Source organism: Paramisgurnus dabryanus, chromosome 7 (genome assembly GCF_030506205.2).
Source record: "Paramisgurnus dabryanus chromosome 7, PD_genome_1.1, whole genome shotgun sequence".
In the NCBI taxonomy this organism is placed as follows: domain Eukaryota; kingdom Metazoa; phylum Chordata; class Actinopteri; order Cypriniformes; family Cobitidae; genus Paramisgurnus; species Paramisgurnus dabryanus.
The window spans coordinates 47825835-47848591 of record NC_133343.1 but is presented as its reverse complement, the minus strand read 5'-3'; the positions used below and the strand labels follow the sequence as shown (position 1 = coordinate 47848591).

The 22757-nt window shown below is 35.7% G+C and overlaps 3 long non-coding RNA genes across 9 annotated transcripts; 2 read left to right on the top strand and 1 right to left on the bottom strand.

Moving 5' to 3' along the window:
* Positions 1-4282: 4282 nt before the first annotated feature.
* LOC135735413 (uncharacterized) lies at positions 4283-9049 on the bottom strand. Its single transcript, XR_010527579.2, has 8 exons — positions 8918-9049; positions 6992-7051; positions 6851-6895; positions 6007-6080; positions 5858-5911; positions 5449-5620; positions 5234-5337; positions 4283-4542 (listed from the first exon to the last, which is right to left on the bottom strand). It is a non-coding gene; the product is annotated as an uncharacterized lncRNA (long non-coding RNA).
* Positions 5455-13923, top strand: LOC135735412 (uncharacterized). 7 transcript variants are annotated; one of them, XR_010527576.1, is made up of 8 exons: positions 5455-5593; positions 5877-5931; positions 6024-6098; positions 7004-9869; positions 10857-10957; positions 11578-12097; positions 12225-12350; positions 12879-13923. It is a non-coding gene; the product is annotated as an uncharacterized lncRNA (long non-coding RNA). The 7 variants fall into 7 exon arrangements; XR_010527577.1 differs by having other exon boundaries at positions 11578-11645; positions 11799-13923; XR_010527578.1 differs by having other exon boundaries at positions 11578-11897; positions 12052-13923.
* An 827-nt stretch (positions 13924-14750) lies between these two features.
* Positions 14751-15689, top strand: LOC141282427 (uncharacterized). Its single transcript, XR_012337084.1, has 3 exons — positions 14751-14817; positions 15104-15165; positions 15325-15689. It is a non-coding gene; the product is annotated as an uncharacterized lncRNA (long non-coding RNA).
* Positions 15690-22757: the final 7068 nt, after the last annotated feature.

Genomic DNA, 22757 nt, shown 5'->3' with positions numbered 1-22757 from the left:
GTTTCTTTTTGTTTTGATAAGTTTCTTTTTGTTAAATGTTACTTTGACTATTTGATTTATTATGTGATTGTTATGACCAGGGCTTTGCTGAAAGAGAGCTGCAAGTTCATCAAGCTCCCCTGAATAAAGTATGGTTGATTAACTAAGGTCATAATCTCTGAGGTTAATGCATCCGTGAGGACTATACATGGCATTGTTTGTTTGCATAAAACACGGTGAATAAAACAATGCATGGTGCTTATATTCAGGAAATTACTATATATTGGGCCCTTAGAATGGTCCATCAGCCTCCTGTCTGTCATAAGAATTTTGCTTTGGCTAATATTCACATGTTTATAATCTAGGTCAGGTGTAACAAATAATCATTTTTGAGCTTAACTGCTTTAAGATATAATGCAAGGCGGCATTTTAAACTTCTCACATTTGATTTACTGTCTGTTAATGAAGAAGTAATTTTAGTAAAAGTTGTTCAGGAAATCTAAAAACCTTAAACTTACTTCAATAGAAGAGCTCAACACTAAGATTTTTTGGCAAAAAAAGTAATTTATTTAAAATTAAATATGGATTAATCCTTCTTTTTTTTTTTTTACAAAATTACAGAAGTTACAGACAAGTGAGTGATTTCCTCTTCTTTTGTTTATGACTTCAAAATGGATAGTGTTTATTAGGCAGGCTTTAGACAGAATGCAATAAAATGTTTACATTCGGTTAAGACATATTAATCAGTTGTTTACCATGATACTAATTAAGACAGCTACATTCACAAATGTTATATGAATTTGTCCGTTTAAGCAAAAAGACGAACATGTGCTTATTTAAGCGTTGTGCCGCGCACGATGCATCGGATATACAAGTTCAAGGCTGTGAATCTAATCATTAAACCGCTGTATAATAGTCTGTGTTTAATTACTTACATCTTTCTTGCACTTTCACTCTGAGGAATCGCCCAGCTGTCATCCTTTGAGTTGCACCTCTGTCTGTGATTTGATTCGTCATTTGGGGGTCAATTTGACTGTTTCTTACTTTATGGGGCGCAGACCTGTTGGCTTGTGACATCATACGAACGCGAGATCGATTTAAATGGATACTGAGTCATTTACTGTTGAATCGGTCTCGCGGTGCTGAGACGTCACATGCAGATCGGTCTGCGTGGCGGGCTGGCGGCGCAAGAAGCTAAACGAGTGAAAAAAAATACAGTCTATTTAGCGTGAGATTTCTTTTTTGAGCGTGAGAGCGTGAGATTGAGGCTGAATGCGTGAGTCTCACGCCAGATGCGTGAGAGTTGGCAACCCTGAAACTTTTACAGTCTATAATGGTCACGACTAAGCAAGCTGTTTTTAACCAGTAAACAATCTGCACTCCTCACCAAAGTTAAATAAATAACATTACCAGCAAGGCGTTTGAAAACAAATATATATATATATATATATATATATATATATATATATATATATGTGTGTGTGTGTGTGTGTGTGTGTGTGTGTGTGTGTGTGTGTGTGTGTGTGTGTGTGTGTGTGTGTGTAATGATTTTCGTTAATAGAATGAAATATCATAAAAAAACTTACCTGACATTTTAAGAATTTTTGCAGGATACAGCTGAGACTGGCCCTTTTTGGTCGGCCATCTTACCATTATAACGGTTTCTGTGTTCCAGTCTCGCGGGTTTAATTTGTCCACAGCCACCCCACAACCGCTCAAATTTACACACGAGAGCTCCCCGACTGCAAACGACCCCTCCTCAAAAAAGTTAAAAAGGCAGTGGAGATTTGGAACATCCATTTTTTTGCCGGTTAAACACCTTGCTGCTGTCAGTCCCTCCGGTTCCTGGTTTACAAGCGTGAGTATTTAAAATATATTTCGCGGTCTTTTCACAAAGTGTTGCCAGACCCACGTTTTTTTGCTAGTTTGAAATTATTTAAAACTATTATTGTTTTTACTTAATGTATTTAGGATATTTTCCTTAAATGCACTGTTAGATGTCGCTGTAGATTTAGCAGTACATTACTGTAAAAATCCACAGTACTATACTGTATGTGTACATTACAGTACAGTACTGCAGTTCATAATGCATTCTGGGTAAATTTGTTTAAGCGGGAAAATTTTACAGTATATTTTGGTCTTGATGTAACCTTGCTGTAGCCATTGCTGTAATGTGCCAGGTGTACTTGCAATAATCAGAGAAAGTGCGCCAGAGTCAAATCACACAGACAGCACAACTCCTGGCTGCAGCTGAAGGAGGACGATTGATTTCTGGCAGTTCGGTAAGTTTGAAATATTTCTGTTTCATGAAAACTTAATTTTTAGTTTAAGAATGTTGTCAATAGTTTGTCACAATATTGTTTTAAACGTGCAATGAGAGAGAAAAACGGTCGCCAACAAAGTTTCAATCTCCCTCAGAAAGTAAGCTAACGTTACACACAGATGTCTACCGCTGCTTTTACTCGCTTTACACCTTTATTAATGAATATAGGATTGTTTTAACTAAATTATGAGGGTTTTGGTGAGTTTATATTGTGTTGAAAGTGTGGTGACAATGAAACTATTTTTAACGAAATGGACAAAGACCACCCGCCAGCGCGATCTTGCGGTCCCAGCATAATGGTCGTTTATCTCGGCGTTTCATCCGTTCAGTTAGTGTCAGAGAAAAGTATTAAGTTCGACTGTTTGGCAAGGCTGACTCGTGGTTGTAAACAGTCAGGACTTGTCACACCGTACACAGCATACTGTAGTACCGAACTCCTCCACAGAAGTGAAAACAAGAAACCTCATATTTAACTGGATACATGCATCGAACTCATGGCAGCTTTAACTTCGACCAAATATCATTCAGACCTGGGCTCATCTTAATATCAGATGAACGAAAGGGATTGCCGCGCTTATTGTTGTTGTTATTATATTACGATAACGTTATATCAGCAAAAGCAGAGAATATCTTCTCTTAAGCGTTTTACACGCCCAGTAAGTTGTCCAATACATTTTTATGGCATATTGTTTCCACCACTTCAGATGCATTACATGCAGTATATATAAGTTTCCAAAACACATCAAATCAATGCACGAAAAGAGAATGGGCTCCGCATTTACGTACCTTTGTCTTCTCGTCTCTGTCATCTGATCCTTCATCTCTGGATGTAAAATAGTCCATAATAACATCGTGTAGGAAACTGGCATCACCAGGATTGCTCAGATTTAGGCGATCATGTTTATCTTTAAAGTGAGCAGCCAGCTAGCTACTAACTTAGTTAAAAAACTTTGCGTGAAATAGCGTGTTACACCGCAGCCGGTCCGGGTTAAACATTAGGGGCAGTCTTTTTACCTTGTCACTATAAATCGCTATTTTCTGCACTAAACGAGACATTTTCAGAGATTTTCTGTAGACAAGATGTTATAGAATAATAATAAAAAAAGACTTATTTAGATATTTATATGTAATATATAATATAACAACTAATATATATATATATATTTGTTTTACAACTGACTAAACACTTACAGAAAGGTTTTATTTGTTAGCATAGCATGATATTAGATTTAAACACTTAAAACATTTTTAAATCAATCACTTTGTCTCTGCACAATGAACATTATCAAATATTATTAATGTTGTAAAATATATTGTTCATTGTAAGTTCATATTAGCTAAGGCATTACCAAATGTTAAGGAATAAACTATTGTAGTAAAGTGTTACTAAATTTTTTTTACCATTTCCTTCACAATGTCTACTTATTTCTATGGCTAACAGATTTTGTAACATTTGTATTTTTTACAGTCATTGCTTGTAAGCCGGATTGGGTAAGATGGATCATCTTTAAAGGCACCAGGCAAGTACATGATGTACAGTTACAAGTCATGTATTTTTTCGACTGCAATATTAAATGCTTTCACGTCACATGTAAAAGTACACAGGAATGTGGCTACCCAGATAGCACACGTACGTCTCAGATACGTGTCTGCGAGGTTATCACTCAGATTTCCATTCCGTCTGGAAAACGTATTATAAAGGTCGTTTGCCCATATGAATTACGTATCTGAGACGTGCGAGCCCAGCCGTTTTGAAGACGCTTTTAAGATCTTTTCAAGACGCTTGATATTTAGAATGATGGTTAGCAGATGTTTCTAAGATATTTCCAAGATGTTTCTTAGATCTTTAAAAGATCTTTATAAGAGCTTTAATCGAGCTCTTTCTAAGATGTTTCTGAGAGCTTTAAAAGATCATTAAAAATAAATTTCTCTAAACTACATCTACACAGTTATACACACATATTATTACAAAATATAATTGACAACAATTAAAACAGTATTTTCAATAAAACAGGCAGTTGATTGCGTAAAATTTATTAAAATTAGACAAAGGCAAACATTCATAAGATGCATATTTACACGAGTGTATGCAAAAAAGCAACGTTTTTCTATAACATACAAAGAAACACAATATCTTTAAAATAATCAAATGCTTCCTCGGGCAAAGAACATCTTTTCCCGATTTTCCGCGTCTCCTTCAGTGGTAGACGGACAGATTCTTCATCTGCAGCAGCTGCATTCTAAAAGAAACCATTACAAAAATAAGGAAAAATTAATTTTACAAACTATGTCATATGTTTTCTTTGTTTCCTCAATATAACTCTGATTAGAATGTCAAACAAAGATAAAATCATCCGTATTAATCGTCAATATCGTGTATATTATTAATATGAGCGTCTTTGCGTTAAATTCGTGCTACACCACACCATGCACTTATATCGACGTCGCAATGCAAAAGAAGAAGGGCAAGATAGAAACCTGTCCTGGTCTGGCGATTTAAGGGAACATTTGTTTAAGGTACAGTATGTAGTAATAATACATTTTAATAATGCTGAGTGTGGGATCAGTTAACTAAAAATTTCGTTGATAATAAGCAATGTATGTACAGTAACTAGCTGGTTCACGTTAGATATTTTATGCACGTGTCTGTGGTAATTTTAGGTTGTTGATAGTTAATTTCACTAATAGTTTGAGCCTCGTGTAAATTTCTTAAAAAGCTGTAATTATTATTTTATTTAACATTATTATGTTTGCTGTCAAGACTGATATTTATTTATATATATTTATTGACGTTGATATGTAAACTTAACCTACTCAGTTGTACTTGACTAATGCAATAATGACAGGTCCACCAGTTTAGTTTAAGTATATTGTAAAACATTTGAACAAAACAACATTTGGACATAACATACACACATTGAACATGCATACCTTGCTTGTGTTTCCGCCTGCATCAATTTAGTTGTATAGCTGCATTGCTGGTTAACACCTCTGGGCAGATTCTCCATGTTCTTCTTTTATGTGGAGCTGCTCACCTTAAACAGATACAGTACATTGAAGTAATGTTTTAACACAAATTAAGCCCTATAATATTGTTTATGTTTACAATAATTGGTAAAAAGTTTGACGGATAAAATGGTTCTTACCATTCTCTATATAAGCCCCTCTGTTAACTTTTGTTCGAGCCTGTCTAGATCTTTTATCAGTCTAGAAAGATGTTGGAGAAAAGACATCATCCTCTTCTATAATCTCCATCTGTAATTGGACTAACAACTGGACCAGTGAATGCAGGTGACTCCTAGATTGTCTCGTCTACAGCTGCAATATCAAAAAATAATTGAATTGAGGCTTTTTATATACATTTAGTATTTTTTATTAAAATTCATAATGAGCATATGTATACATTGATTTAAAACAGTACTCAAGACTGTAGATTTACTGTGAGGTTTTGAATGTTGGACGGACCATCAGACCTGCATCTGCCTCGGACATGTTGATGTTTAGCTAATGAAGATTTTAATACATTTACCTAAAAAAATAAATAAAATAACTTACTCTCCATTCGACCTTGCAGGTCACACCATGGTCTCACGAGTGAAAATGAGTGCTCTATGGATTGAACAGAAAAGGTAGTATTACACAGTGTTATGTTGTATTTAAATGCCATGAACAATGCGTTCTTCCTAAAACATATGCTCTTTTACCTTGCATGGTACTTTAGGTGAATCAAAACTCCAACCATCTGTATGAGGGTCTGGAAAAAGGATGCCCCCTGGAGCTGGAAATGATGGATCAGGTCATTTTCATTTGTCACATTTACAAAGAAGCACACTCTTAAGGCTTGCGTTACCCTGTCTGTGGCAAATACACTAGACAAAAGTATTGGGAGGCCTCATTCTAATAAACATGTTTATTTATTCCAGTATGTCCAATCAAAACAAATATAAATGCCATGCCATATAATACCACTTCAAAGAGTTTTGTTTTGATTTTTGTTGCAACAGTTTTGTAAGTGCCTTTTTCTTTTCCGAAATGACTACAGCTTCTTGTACAAGTTATTGATAGGTTTAGGTGATGAGTTTTGGGCTAAAAACCTTTGAGTCATATCAAAGGTGTTAGCTGAGTTAAGGTCTGGGGTTTATTCAGACCAGTCAAAGTTCTTCCACACCAGACTGAATCACTAATTTTCTGTTTGAACCTTACTTTGTTTGTAGGGTCATTCTTAAGTTGGTATTGAAAAGGGCCCTGCCAAAACTCTTGCTATAAATTTAGCATCAAACTGTTTTTCTAGAATATCATATGCTGTAGCATTAAGATTTGTGCTCATGGAAATAAGTAAAGTATTTAAACCTGTTTATTAAAAGGAGGCGTCTCAATAGTTATGTCTATATAGTTTATGTTTGACAAGCCAAAATAAATAGGGCTGCTTCTTTTTAAGAACTTTTGGGTATTTTTAAATCAGCCAGAGGAATAACAGTCCTTAAATGTGTAATGTACTGCAATAATTTTGTAATGATCAAACGTGAGGTCAGATTCTTGTTAACCTACTGTGTTCTTTCTTGATGGTTAGCGGAGTGTCCCAGGACAGAAAATCTGTTTCGTATGGATCAGAGTCAGACATTAACATCTAATATGTAATATCTAGTGATATGTTTTCTTAGATAATGCTGTGAACAAATGCTCTTTTACCTTGAATATTAGGTGGATCCACACTTGAACCATCTGTATGATGATCTGCACCCACTGGATCTGTAAATGGTGGTGCAGGTAAGTTTCACAAGTAAACAAACTCAAATCCTATTCAGACCATTCATGATTTCAGCAATAACCAAGTTTTCTCGTCACAATAAGACTGCATTTACATTGCAAATCTTAATGCACAGATCAGATTTTTTTGACTATATTCATTTTTTGTTCTGCTCTTTTTATATTTACATAAGACACGATTCATATTGAATATCTGTTAACAATAATTTCCAAAACTGCAGTTAATATGAGTGTCATGATTTGCACTTGAGTTTTGTATCGACTTAAGCCAGGGTCACTGCCAATTTAGGCATGTTTTAATTATGACACTTAAACAATTGTATATGTACTTCGATAAAAGTTTTTGCAATCAAGCCATACATACCCGTTTGCCACTGAACCTGCATTAACGACGACAGTGGGGCCTCCAGCCTTAGTCAAACGGGTTGGCACGTATGGTCGGGTTGCGATTTTGGCGCTATCGTAAGTCTTATGAATAGTATGCCATACAGACCCGTTTGCCACTGAACCTGCATTAACGACGACAGTGGGGCCTCCAGCCTTAGTCAAACGGGTTGGTATGTATGGTCGGGTTGCGTTTTTCGCACTTTCGTGTGTCTTGCGAATAGTATGCCATACAGACCCGTTTGCCACTGAACCTGCATTAACGACGACAGTGGGGCCTCTCAGCCTTAGTCAAACGGGTTGGCACGTATGGTCGGGTTGCGATTTTGGCGCTATCGTAAGTCTTATGAATAGTATGCCATACAGACCCGTTTGCCACTGAACCTGCATTAACGACGACAGTGGGGCTTCCGGCCTTAGTCAAACGGGTTAACACGTATGGTCGGGTTGCGATGTTTTTGGCGTTTTCTCCTGGTCCTGTAAATGGTATACAATATAGACCCGTTTGCCACTGAACCTGCATTAACGACGACAGTGGGGCTTTAGGCCTTAGTCAAACGGGTCGTCAGGTTTCATTTTCTCTTAAAGATCGGAAGGTGACCCTTATTTACCATATATACCCTCGCATTGGGCCCCCAATTTGCTAAATCCTCAACTATGGATAACATAATTATGCCGCAATATTTAGTCTGTCTGGAACTAAGCTGAGTTAAACCACATCACTGTGTGACACTTCAATACATATGAACGGCCGCTACGCTAATACGATTTTGTTTTTCTCTCCCTGTCTCGTCCTCGACCCGAGGACGAGACAAACAGACCCAGTCCCGGTAGATGTGAAAGTCGGCACACCTCTGATCTACTGGCTGTCCTTCAACGTTATGCCCAGCTGATACCTGACCAACGATCACCGGCAGAACCGCTTAATCTCCGCTAAATCTCCATTTCCGTTCTCCCAAGGGTTTTTCCCTCCTAGGACTTATTTTTCCTCGGATAAAAGCACGGGGGTTTTTTTTCTCCTAGGGGGTTTTTCACCCCGGGGAGGCAGCCTTTTTGGGCTTTACCTAGCTTCCTCTTCTATACGTTGCTTTAGTAATACGTGCAATTATAATATTGAGTCATAGCCGCAGCAAATTTAACTGCTCATGCTTTCATGTATTTTGTTGTGCTATCTGTCGTTTTCTGTGCTTTTCACTGCTTCTATTTATGTAAAGCTGCTTTGAAACAATTGACTTTTGTGAAAAGCGCTATATAAATAAATTGAATTGAATTGAAAAATAGAAATGTTAACATACAATTAAAAGTCTCATGCTTTACATCCAGAACATGATGCACGATGGGATGCACAAAGTGATATTTGGACGCAGCCTCAGTCTGTCAGATCAAAAAGACAAACAGAATGCACAGAGCAGTGGGACTCCATGAACAGAGTTGAGAACCACTGCTGTAACTCATTATGCTTACCTGACTCATGCAGAATTCTGGCCTGGTGTTTGGTCCCCCCGTTCTCTGGCTTGTGTCTCCATCATCATTACACTCTTGTCACTGTAATAGTATCGTCGTCTGCGTACCAGGACTTTGTTATTCAGCTGTCCCTTCTCCTTCAAACTACATTTTTGTCAAGCTGCAACAAGTTGGAATACATAATTATTAACGTTTAATGATTTTGATGTATGAAATATGTAACAAAAGCAAAAAATGTATAGATATTCTATTAAGAAATTACCTTTTTGTTGTTTGTTTACTGACCTTTCAACCATATTGCATTTATAATTGATCATCATACCTTTGGTCTACTGTTAACAGGCTACTGTAGCAAACTTTGAACAAAGTCAAACAAAAAAAGAGAAAAAATTATAAATGCTGAATGTGTCTTATCTTAAATACATTGTTGTTGTTTTTTTTTTCATTCAATTTGGATGTTTTGATGATTTAAGGAAAATGTACGTAGCATATATTGATGTTTTAAATCAGAGTTTGTTAATGACACTTAATCATTAACAAACATTTAAAAAGGTTTATTACAATACTAATTGATAATATTAATGTACTAATCTTGTTTTGTTACACCCTAAATCATTAGCTACCCCAGTTACAAGCATGAGTTTTTGACTTCATGCAGACATCCGCAGAAATCGAAGTACCGCGAGAGTGGTTCAAAAGCCCAGGAAACAGTGTAATCACGCGGTACTGTGATGTCATACTGGTTAACGCTTAGCCACGTGAAGCCGGACACAAGGGCTGCACTAATCTTTGGGCTGGAGTAGCCTGTGGTTTTTGAGGCTTCCGTGTGTCGTCGCGTTAAACGATCGCAGAACGATTTATTTCTCTTTTTCACCTCGATTTTGGCCTCTTGTGATTTACCAAAACCAACATGTGAAGTAACAACGCTGACGAAGGAGTTTCATCAGTAGAGGTAAGTAACTAACTATATGTTATGCATGTAACGTTAGTGGATCTACAGATTGATTGTCGTATATGATCATTATTTTTTTGGTTTGTTTGTTTGTAACGTTTATCAATGCAAGGCAATATCGAGCTGCAAATCCTGAAGGCAAGGCACGTTGAACATGTAACGTTAAGTAACTTTTCTCAGTGGTGGTGGGGTAAACATTAGCTAGCCTAGAGACCAACCCCTGTTTAACTTAAAGTTAAGTTACTTGAGTTATAAAATGTGTCTTCCCGCACCGACTTTCTTGGAGTAAGTTAACGTTATGTAAACGACCTGTATTCACAAGAAGCCTTTTATAGCGAAGTGGTTTGATAATTGAGTTAATATATTTTATCAGTTGTATTAACGTTAGCTATAAAGTTATTTATATCTGTGAATTAATTCGTATTTTATCAGTTTCTAACAACACATACATGACAAAAGGCTAACGTAACGTTACTAACGTTAAGTTACTTACCAACAAAAAAAAAACTGACAGACAAATTAACTTAAAGCCGACAATAAAAAAAACATATTATAAATGAACATAAACGTTATGTTTACTAATTATATTATTTACATGTAAATAATGATGTTAAATGCGAAGAAAATGTTGAAGGGTGCCTGAGGGAATAACGGTCATATGATGAAAATGGCGGTCACGTGACGTACGAATGGCCTCGCGACCAGCTGGCGCTTGCGCGACAGAATAAGGGTCAACTTCCTGCTCCAACCTGCAATTTGAATGCAGGGATAATAACAAATAACCAAAGTTTAATAATATTGCTGGATTTTTTTTATAATGCTTAATAAATGATGCGTGTAAATTTATACATATTTATTACGTCACTGACATTGGTTTTTTATTGCGTTTATTTCTTTTATATTAATTGAAAATGAAAACCTTATTTAATTTACCTAAATTTGTTTGTGTTTAACACTGATTTATGTTGTTTTTCTGTTTAATATTAGTGTGTCCTGGTAAACGTGTGCTCGGAAACATGCAGATTACAGTATTTACAGAGCCGACCTTGAGGCACCCACTGATGGATAATCTGTTTACCTAAAAACAGGTAATGTATAAACATTGCAAATATAATGAATTCACAAGTATATAATTTCACAAATATTAAATATTATTTACAATTAGTATTAATGATGTACATATTAAATTACATATTATACATGTTCAGTTGTTCTGTTAAGTTATTTGAAGGATATGCATGGTAGATCAATTAGATTATCTTCCTCACTATCTATAAGCAGCATGCTATATAAATGTTCCACTTAAAGGTGTAGAGGAGGATTTTCTCGAATTTTAGAAAATAAATGCCTTCTCCACTTTAAAAAAAAATGCAATAGGCTTTATGCCCAGCTGCACTACTTCCTGAACTTCAGCCAGCCCCTTGTTTCCTGTCTGCCATTATTGGACAAACTGATTAATCCAGGTGTGCCTGACCTCAGTAGTCACAACAACAATAATCAGACACACCTGGATTAATCAGTTTGTCCAATAATGGTAGACAGGAAACAAGGAGCTGGCTGAAGTTCAGGAAGTAGTGCAGCTGGGCATAAAGCCTATTGCGCAACATTCCAGATTGACAACTAGGAGGACCAATAGTTGATCCACCCGGAAAAAGAAAATTTTCCGCAGTCCCTTTAATGTTTAATGCTCTTTTACCTTGATTGTTAGGGTGGTGTTCATACAAAGCAACTTATTGCTCTTCTGCTTGAGAGAAAGTTACTGCTGGGGCTCTCCTGGTAAGGTTGTCTAAAGGTTGTCTTAATTCTAAAAGTCATTTATCTGAATATGAAAGGCTTAAGTCATAGCAAGTTTTGAATGAATGACTTCACAATCTGTTTTAATAATGTTTATTTACAATGTATTTTATTCCACTGACCTGAATCGTGCAGAATTCTGGCTTGATGTTTAGTCCACCGATTGTCTTCTCCAACCTCTGAGTGAAGCCACCACGAGTGGTCGTGTTAACCAATTTTTTATCTTAGTGCACAGTGAGTGTGTCTACATAGTCTAAACGCTTAATAAACTGATAACGTGTCATTTAAAAAAGGTCATAAATGGCAAAAACTGATTGCCACAGGTAGTTATTTGCTCTTAACCCAGATTTTAACATTGCATGTCTTAACGTCTTTTTTGCCATTTCAGATGTGCGCATGTCTCCACCTGTGATAGATAAACTTCACAAATGAAAGTAAATTAAAACACTTGAAACATGTTAATGTAATAAGCTGATTTTTATAATATCATAATAAGATAATTGTCCTCTTATTATGTGCATGTAAACATACTCAATGTCTTTGTTTATCCTTTGTCTCAAGTCACACTGAGTGTGAGAAGTCATTTGTCCAGTGCTGTCGTGAAATCTGCAAATAACTGCAACTCATTCAGTCTAACATGATGGTTGAATTCAACACAGATAAACTCCCACTTTATAGACCACAAGAGTTGAGTTCAGTCAGATTAAGATAGTTGATTGAGCGTAGTAGGCATGGGCCGGTATAAGATTCTGGCGGTATGATTACCTTTAGCAAAAATACCATGGTTTTACAGTTTTGCGGTATTGCCATTGCTACACTAAAATTTGTTATTTTTAAATGCCAGGTAAAAATAAAGCCTTTAAATTATATTATATATAATATTTTCTTAATGTATGTTACATGTAAACATCAAATCAATCACATGACTTAATGATTTAATGAATTTTGTATAAATACAGTTCATACCTTGGAGATGGTATCACAGACCATTTTAGTAGTTTTGTAACCTTGACTGTTCAAACCTCGGTATACCTTAAACCGGTAACCAGTCCATGCCTACCGTGTAGTATCTATTATTTAGGTGGTTGACAGGTCTGTTTGCATGTTATTGCATTGGTAATAATTTATTGTTTATAGTCCAATATTGATTGTGAGAATTATTTCAATTTCCTTAAAAATGTTCTAACATCTTTTTCCTTTCTTTTCTTAATGCAGCACTTCAGGAGAAACCTGCCTGTGATCTGCTAAGATGCACAGATTCAACTCTGGCCCTTTGCCATCCCAACACCTCATCTGCCATCAGTTTCGTTTAGTGTTGGTCTATTGCAAAAGTTCTTATAAATTTTAAATGAGACTTTGTGTTAAGCAGGGGTTTCCAAACTTTAAATTCCACAACATATTAAGCCCAGGATACACAGCAGGATTTTTGCTATCCAATAAGACCTTATCACACTGTGTGACAAGGATTGTTTAAACTTCAGCAGTAGACTGTCGATGAAGACACCTATTGCATCTGAAGCTGCGACATCTGTCATCAACATGCGCTAGTGGTAAACAAATACAGGTATGCAGGTCGTAGAAGCAAACACGTTGTTGATGTGCGTTGATCATGCTGAACTTCTTACACTGTCATAAAACTATCGTAGGACCACCAATTAAGAGCCACGATCACAGAAATCTCCACGATTGTTTCACGATTGGTAATCTTTCATCTGGGACAGCCAAAAATCGTGCCGTGTGTTATGGGCTTTAGACAGGTGTAATCTTATAGTATATCAAAACCATTGCTAATAATTAATTGGACAAACCATCTCTACAATGCAACACTCACTATCTTACGGTGCGACCCACAAGTGGGTCTTCACCCACAGTTTAAAAACCCTGAGTATGAGAAAGAGTATGTTGTATTGTAATTAAAGTCACATCTAAGTGTTATGGAGCAGTTTGTCATTATATTCACCGTATTACATGGTTCTTTCAGCAGTTACTACGTTACAGTGCTCTTAAAGTGTCCTGATCAGCTTTGGGTCTTGTGAAGTAATCTAATGAAAATGTGATCAATAGCTTTGCAGTATTTTTGTTACACTGTGGCTGTAATCATATTAACACATAGGTTAAACATTTTATTCAAAATTTGGTAAACAAACTAGTCAATATAATTCATGCTGTGATGCTGGATTAAACCTGGTCAAATGATTGTGTATTGTGTTTTCAATTTTTTTATGAGGTTTCTTCATCTATATAAACATTCTCAATATCACCTTTGGTTTGCTCAGAGTTTGTTCAGATGATTTTTAAAACTAAATGCTGTGAAAATGCAAGGTGTGTTACACAATTTCAATGGGTGGCGTGGGGTCAAAACTATCAAAAGTTTAAACCTTAGATATATAACTGTTGACAAACACTTAATGTGAGGCACACCCAGTAATTATAATAAGCAGGAATTGCAGTAAGCAGGGTCACCTTAAGATAATCAGCTTGTTGGCAATTGTTTTATTTAATTAAATGTATAACTTTTTTCATGTCAGACTGATACAACAGTCAGAGGGGCAGTGGCTGTTGGCAATGATGTTCTTGTGTGTTTTGTATTTGTTAATATTTTGTAGTCAGAAAGAGTATGAGATCACCTTTTCTTGGGCATGGTGCTTTATCTAAGTGCCTTTTTAACGTTTTGGACTAAACGCAAAATGTCTATATTGCTTTTTTATTATACGTGATATGGGCTTTTATTAATTATATTTAATTATATTTTTGCTTCAAAATTAATGCGAACCCTTAAAAACCTGTTCACTATATTTTTAAAACAATTAAACAAGACATTTATTTAAAAAATGAAATAAGTTGGAGGTCTTTGCTGATTCGTCTGCGTTTGATCGGATTCAAGACCAAACGGAGATGCATTGCAGGCAGGTAGGATTTAGAATTTTTTAAGATCTTAAATACGTCTTGTAGAGATATGGAAGACGTATTATTCAAGGACGATCGTCAGCAGATGTAAAGATCTTTACAAGACGTATCTGAGATGTACATGTGCTATCTGGGTAATCACTTTTTATTTGTAGTTTACATGAGTGTCATTGCACTTTTCAGGAGTTAAGGCAGATGTGGAGGCACAACGGGTGATACCACACACACACCAAGCACATTATGTTCGGTAAGTTTGCACTTTACCACTACAGTTTCTTTAAATACCCATGTATACACTCATTCACTCATTCACACACAACACTGTAACACGACCATACACAACATGTACACAATTGTCTTAGTTTGCCATGTAGAAATATACAAACAGAAATATTCAGACTTTGGTTATAAGAAATGTAATTTAATAATTGTATTTATTTAGCAGAGGTGTCCCTGGACTTTATTGACAAAAGATTTTGTTTTCAGAATAAAAAGTTGTGTCCAAATCAGTAACAATTGTACTTTCTGTTCAGGACATTCAATCATGACATGATCCATGTGGATGCTGTCCATTGAGGAAAGAGTTTGTTCCGAGGTAAGTGAATCTTCTGTATTTTAATGTAATTAGGTTTGGAACATTAGAATAAGAGCAAAAGGTTTCAGAATAGGAGTAAGTTCAAGGCTGAGTTTAGTTTTTTAAAAATCTTTTTCTATCTTATATTTGTTGACTTAATGTTTATGATTTTTCTAACAGGTTTCTGGATAGAATTAATTCCAAAGATGGGAAAAAGTGCACATCCAGACAAGGAGCAAGCAAAAAGACAAGGAACTTGGTGCAGAGAAAAGCTGTGGCCATTAACCCCCATGTGAACAGCTTCATGCAGTCCCTGATTGAGTTCGAATGGACGACTTCAAAGTAAAGGCCACTGTGGTCTGTCTGCCACAGTTTAATTTTTAATTTATTTTTAGTGTTCAATGAAATTCAAGTAGAATATTTAAAACTATGGGCCAGTGTTCTTTTTACCACAGTGAAATGTTACCTTTTAGTCGATGATGGACTTTAAACTGAAAACTTCAAACTATGGACCAGTGTTCTATTTGTCAGAGTTAAATATGTTACAGCAGGTGTCTCCAAACTTGTTTATACTTGTTGATTTTATTTTATTTAACTTGTTTATATGTTTATTATTGTTTAAAATCTTGTTTTAAATATGTTTTGTTTCAATTAAATGTTTTTTTTTAAATAAAATTTTGATACATACATTGCTTGGATTGCCTTTTAATTCATTATGTTTTAATGTAGCATTTTTACCATATTAATAACTATAGATTTAAACCTAAATATCTAGCTATTATATATAATATTATTGTATTAACTGTAATAAGTAATAAATAGTATTTATGGGTCAATATAGACATTACAGTAAATTACTGTAAAAATACTGCTTTGTAACTATACAGTACTAGTTTGTGTACTGTAAAATGGCATTACAGTACAGTACTGTAAAACCAAAATACAGTAACTTACTGGCAACCGTGCTGCCAGTACCGTACTGTAAAAATACAGGGAAATCGTTAACAGTGTGTATATTGCTTGTTGGTTGCCTTATATGTATATTGCATTGATCGAGTTGCTGTTTTTTATTTTATTTTATTACTTTTTGTTGCACATGGTGACATGGTCGGAGCTGGTTTTGTCCTGGCGCATATCTGGCAACCCTACCGTGCATGATAGTTTCCCAGCGTTGCTGGTGGATTGTTTCGAACAAGCGGAATTTCATCAATTCATGAACTTTTAATTTTGTGTTACTCGTATATAAAGTACAGGATAACACAAGGAATTTTTACAACTCCTCATTTACCAAAAAGCTGACGTTAACCGTGTTCAACTAATATGGGCTTAACGGTGGAGTCTTTCACGGAATTCACATCGACTTCAGGGTATGTAAATGATGACATTTTAGGTTAACTGTTGTTTACTGACGAAAGCCTTTGCTTAAAACATTTGTTTTATTTATTTTCATTGTAAGGAGTTGCTATATCAAATTGGCCTGAAATGGCGCAGCGAGGTCCTGTTGGTGTAACGTTTAAGCAAAACAGCGCATACGTCCACCATACAAAAGTAATCCATTCCACTGCAGGTGGCATAATATTTAAGGTTGATAGCGATTGTTTAATTCAATGGCCGATTAGGGGTCCCAGACGAAAAGTCGTTACAGCTAAGTTAAAGGAAAAATAAGGAGGTCGCAGACATCCCAACCTGCAAAAAGTCATTTCAGGGAGGTATCCCGAAGCCCCCTACCCCCCCCCCCCTCTAAAAAATAAAAAATAAAGGAGGAAAAGGATATGACATTTCAAGATATAAAAGCATAATATTAATTTCTAGAGGCCTATGCAATTATTGGTAACACATTACTAGGTCTCATTTGTTAACATTAGTAAATGTATTAACTAACATGAACTAACAATGAGCAGTACATTTGTTACTGTATTTGCTAATCTTTGTTAACGTTAGTTAATAAAAATACAGCTGTTCATGGTTTGTTCGTGTAAGTTCACAGTGCATTAACTAATGTTAACAAGATTTGAATAATGTATTAGTAAATGTTTAAATTAACATTAACAAAGATAAAAAATGCTTTATAAATGCAGTTCATTATTATATGTTAACTAATGTAGTAAACTAATGTTAGCTAATGAACCTTATTTTAAAGTGTTACCCAATTATTTGTTAATTATTTTACAATATGTAGATTACTTTGATTATTTATATAAGCTGCTTATAATATTTATATAAACTGTTTTATTTATATTCTATTGCAACTTTAAACAGGTCTAAGGAGTTTGTTGTTTTGATGTAGCCTTGGCAACTAATAGCCAGCCTGAAAAATATGCACATGATATTAAACTTGTTGAACTCACCTCAATGTCAGTTCGGGAGAAGAGATAAAAGCCCGCCCACACTGACAATTGATTGGTTGATTTACCGGAGCAGGCCAATCAGGATGCTCTCTGTCTTACATGCGCTTAATGAGGCACTCTAGCACACACACGCAAAATCTCCCCCTCCCTCTCTGCCGTGCGCATGCTACTCTTTCTTGCTCGCTCTAGATTCCGGGAGATTTTAACTCATTTGCGGGCATCAGGGAGCCGCTATCAAAATGCGGGAGACTCCCGGAACTTCCGGGAGACTTGGGATGTCTGAGGTCGCATATGCAGGCTCTGCATGCGTCATCATCAAGCCTGATTTAAGTTAAGCATTACATTCTCAAGTAATAATAATAATTTATTTATTTGATTGGGACAGTGCATGTTAATGAACAAGCATGACAATCATACATGTAAACATGCCGGATTGTAGCGAAACGCTAATTTCCATCCGTAGTCCCAAGAACTAAGATCACACTAGTTTCAAAACGTTACATGATATAATTTACATCTACAATTATACATCATTTAATAATATTAGCTAAAACCTATACAATATAAACATATGACTTAAAAACTCATACAACTTCAGAGGTCCATATACACATATACAGGAAAAGAAAGACATAAGAGAAAGAAAGAAAAAAAAAAGAAAAAAAATAGAGATTGCAATAAAGATACATCATAACCACTAATGTGTACAACTTTGGTTTTCCCACAACCATTTTTTCAACTGGACCTTAAAAGAACTATAGATGGGGCATTCTCTCAGTGTTAATGGCAGACTATTCCATAGCTTCCCACCACGGACAGACGGAACCGTCTGACCAAAAGTGGTGCACCTGTGGGGTATTATCAAATCTCCTCTAGTGGAGGCACGAGTGGTTCTATGCATATTGTCGTTAGACTTAATAAAGTCTTTTAAAGGTGGTGGGGCTAAAGAGTTTAAAACCTTATATATCAAGCAGGCCATTTTCAATTTAATCATATTATCAAAATCCAATAGTCTGTGATGGGATAGCGTTTTTTATCTAAAATTTTTTATAAAGACTTTTCATTTTTGCAAGAGTTGTGGGGCAAGCAAGAGACCAGGTGGTCAAGCAATAGTCAAAATGAAAAGTAATCGTAGAATAAAAATAAGTTTTTGCAGCATCCATGTTTAAATTATTTCGAATATGTTGAAAATTTCTAATATTGAATTTAACTATCTGTGCTATTTTTTTAACATGACTTTTTAAACTAAATGTCGAATCACGAACTACCCCGAGATATTTAAATTCTGAGACCACATCAAGTTCCACTCCATATGCATAGTCATATGCATATCACAACAATTTACGATTAACTAAGAATAAAAGTCAAATTTAATTGTTCTGAAATATCTTGATGACGTATGCAGCCTAGAAATCTGAAAATGCGAAATGGCCACCTACTCTCAAAAGCCCAAGAGATTAATATTTGTCTTAACGCTTGAGGTTATATGTCGTCTAGGCATTAATTTTACATAAATTTTTGGGCTTTTATATTATAATCTTTAATATGGTCATAACCTTGCATTGTCTTAATTTACGGTGGACAAATACGTGTCACTCTCTTACTTTATAGGAACAGGCAACAGATGCAGAAGCACTACATGACAGTACATGTTCTGAATTGGAATCTCAGGTTTGTTGCACTTTTTTTACCTTTATTGTGCTAAGAATTAATTCAGAGAAGCTAATTCATAGGGCTGTGACGAGATCTCGCGAAATTAATTATGTCACAAGCTTTCTCGTGGAGGTGAAATGCTGGCCGTTTATCAAACAAAAGGCTGCATCCTTTGGAGGTCGCATTTGTAGACTGCACACATAAAGACGATCTTATTACAGAATATTAACAATTTACTATAATATGTAGTTATTCATAAATTGTTGCAATATACTTATGACTTGCGAAAAAGTAATGTTTTTAGTAAGGCATGTTTGTTAAAATTAGTTATATATCTTACTTAAAGATATAGCGGAGGATTTTCTCGAATTTTAGAAAAGAACCGCCTTCTTCACTTTTTTAAAAAATGCAATTGCGCAACACTCCTGATTGACAACTAGGAGGACCAATAGGCTTGATGATCCACCCGGAAAACGAAAATCCTCCGCAAAACCTTTAAACTAAAACCTAGTCCTGGTTTAAAATAATCCCTTACCAGGAAACCACCCCTTAATTTCTTCATGTTTTATCTCAAGAATAACAGTGGCTGTATCATTTTTATTGTAAAGAATTTGACAAATATTAAAGATTTAAACGTTGTTTGTTTGGAAAGTAACAGAAGCGGGTCCGTTGGCACCATAGACATTATATACGTAGACACCTCGTAGACTGAGCTGCCTATTCGAGCTGACGTATCGCGCGGCCGCCATCTTGGATGGGTCTCCAGTGTGCTCCCTTGCATTCATTTCTAATGAGGAATAATCATAACTCCCCTAATTTTTTCCGGATTTTCACACGGTTTGAGTTTTTATAAGCGGCAGAGATTTAGTTCTGATACAGGATGCTGTCACACATTGAAAAATACTGGTTTCATGCTAAAATACTTTGTATTATGCTCTTTAAGTATGGCATATTGACAGAGGCAGACACTACTTAAGTATTTTAGTTTCTACATAAAAGTACATTTTCAAATATCTGTATTTTATCAGTGTTTGTCTTTGGAAAACTTATATTCCAAAGCATATTATCAGAATTTTTACTCTACTACATTTCATAATATAAAGTTTTTGGTTTATATTTAAGGTCATTAAACATCTACTATTTTTTTACTTTTACTTAAAAGTACTTTAGTACACAATTTTTATGTAATTTTTAGGTAATTAGGTATTTTATGTAATTAGGTATTAAATACATTTTAATATGAATGAATTGACAATGAATTGGCTGTAAGAATTTTCATTCCAAATAGCGGCCGCGCTACTGAAGCGCCATCTAGTGGCTGTTGCTAAAAACGAATCAGAGTTTCCCCTCTTGTTCATCTATACCAGGGGTAGGCAAGTTCGGTTCTAGAGAGCCGCAGTCCTGCATATTTTAGCCTAAACACTAATAATCTAACCCGATGTCTAAATCCTAAAGACATTGATTAGCTTGTTCAGGTGTGTTTGATTATGGTTGGAATAGTGATGCACCGATGTGAAAATTTTGGCCGATACCGATAACCGATATGACTCTTGTCTGTTATGGCCGATGCCGATATTTGCCGATGCCGATATAGAAAACAAATTTTTTATGATAATCAAATAAAGAGCTATTTTCCAAAACGCTTTTTTTAAACTTTTGTAATTTATTTCCAGAAATGACTGATTGGGCACCTTTACCCATGTGCAAAATGTCATCAATTAGCTGATTTCCCATATTCTTTGTAAGCTTCGGGATGCTTATTTTTTAAGTGGGTGATTAAATTGGTTGTATTAAACAATTTTGAACTCCCCCTCGCATCACCCAGCCCTCACTCTCATTGCATACAGCAGCAGGGGTGTCCAGACTTTTTTGTGTGGTGATCTACTTTTAAAATGATAAAGCCGACAGGATCTACATGCTAAAAAACACTTTAAATGCGTGGACTATACTGCATATATCTCTACATTGGATTTAGGGCTGTCACCATTACTCTATTTTTTTAGGAGTTTCCTGGAGTACATGTCGAGTACTGTTTAAAATAGCGGAGATACGGTTTAGTGAAACAAACTAGAAGTAAAATGACAATAGTATTAGAAGCATATAAATCAGCACAACTCTGCCGCTCTCTCTCCCTCGCTCGCTCGCGCGCGCGCGCACACACAAACACACAGACACAAACACACACTGGGTACGTGCATCAGTGCCTGCGCGAATGCGATGCGATTGCATCCTGGTAAATTTCGGAAGTTTACACGACTGAGCTGCAGCGGGCAGGCATAAGATTTATAAAAACACATTTGAGAAGAAAGGCACAACAATGCAAAAAAGACTTACGTGTTTCACAATTACTCTTGGAGGCATGGAGCACCATGAGGATACACAGTTAACTTATGTGCGATCTACCGGCATTGCCTTTGCGATCGCGATCGACATATTGGAATAGCAACTTCCCATTGCCTCCTCATGCCTGTATCACTGGGAAACCTTCAAATGTGAAGAAAAAACAGCGATAGATCATGAGAGAGAGTACCAGTTCCTGCTGAACATTGACATAATATTATAAATAATAACGTTAAATAACCAAAATGATTGTTCAATCTTACTTGTGAAATGTAATCCCATGTGATCTGGAATCAATACTGCGCCGGTTATTGCAACCGTAAGCTGCACAAAATACAGCCATAGTATGGCTTTCTTTCCGTTAACTCACATTGACTCTGGTGCTAGCGTACAGGGAGGAGACCCATCCAATATGGCGCCGACACTTGATGCGCTCCAGCACGTCATGAGATGTCTACGTATATAATGTCTATGGTTGGCACACCCTGCCGGCATTTGTTATAATACATAATGCTGGTTTTTATACAAGGCTATATAACTGTAATGTGTTTACTTGTTTAAAGGGTTTGTTTTGAACCAATTATTATTGCATCGTCATTATGATGCATTCTTTAATTTTAAAGGTTATTGCCAAAAAATATCAAATTACTTCATTATCAATTAGGAAAATAATTTTTAGGGACAGTCCTAGATTAGTTAAAACATTTCAAAATAATGTGATTTCAGTTTCCCATTCATTTATTTTATCATTGAGGATTTCTTAAAAACATGTAAAAATCTCGTCTTGTATCGTTCTCGTGAACCCAATCTTGTGTCTCGTCTCATGTATTAAGTGTGTCGTCACACCCCTACTAATTCGCCATACTTTAATGTGTTCATCTATTTAAACATTTTTGTAAATGTTTGATCTGACATAAATGATTAAGGTTACAGAACGATACCTTTCTCTTACAATATTTCTTAGGAACCAGCAAATGAGTCAGATGTAGAAGATATTCTGGAATGTACAGAAACACTATGTGAGGTCAGTATTAAATGTTTGATTTAGTTTCACAGTATTGTTTTGTTAAATAAAAAGTCTTAGCCATGCAATAACATTAATGTGGTCTATAGCAATACTCAGACACAGAGGTGATTGATGATGTGGATGACTATCCGGAAGCTGAACAGGAGGTTTGCAAAAATATGATGTGTATTACACTGGCTAGGGTCAGCCACACAACAACGTTTGCATTAGTGTTCTTGTTTGAACAAAGGCATACAATCTGTCTT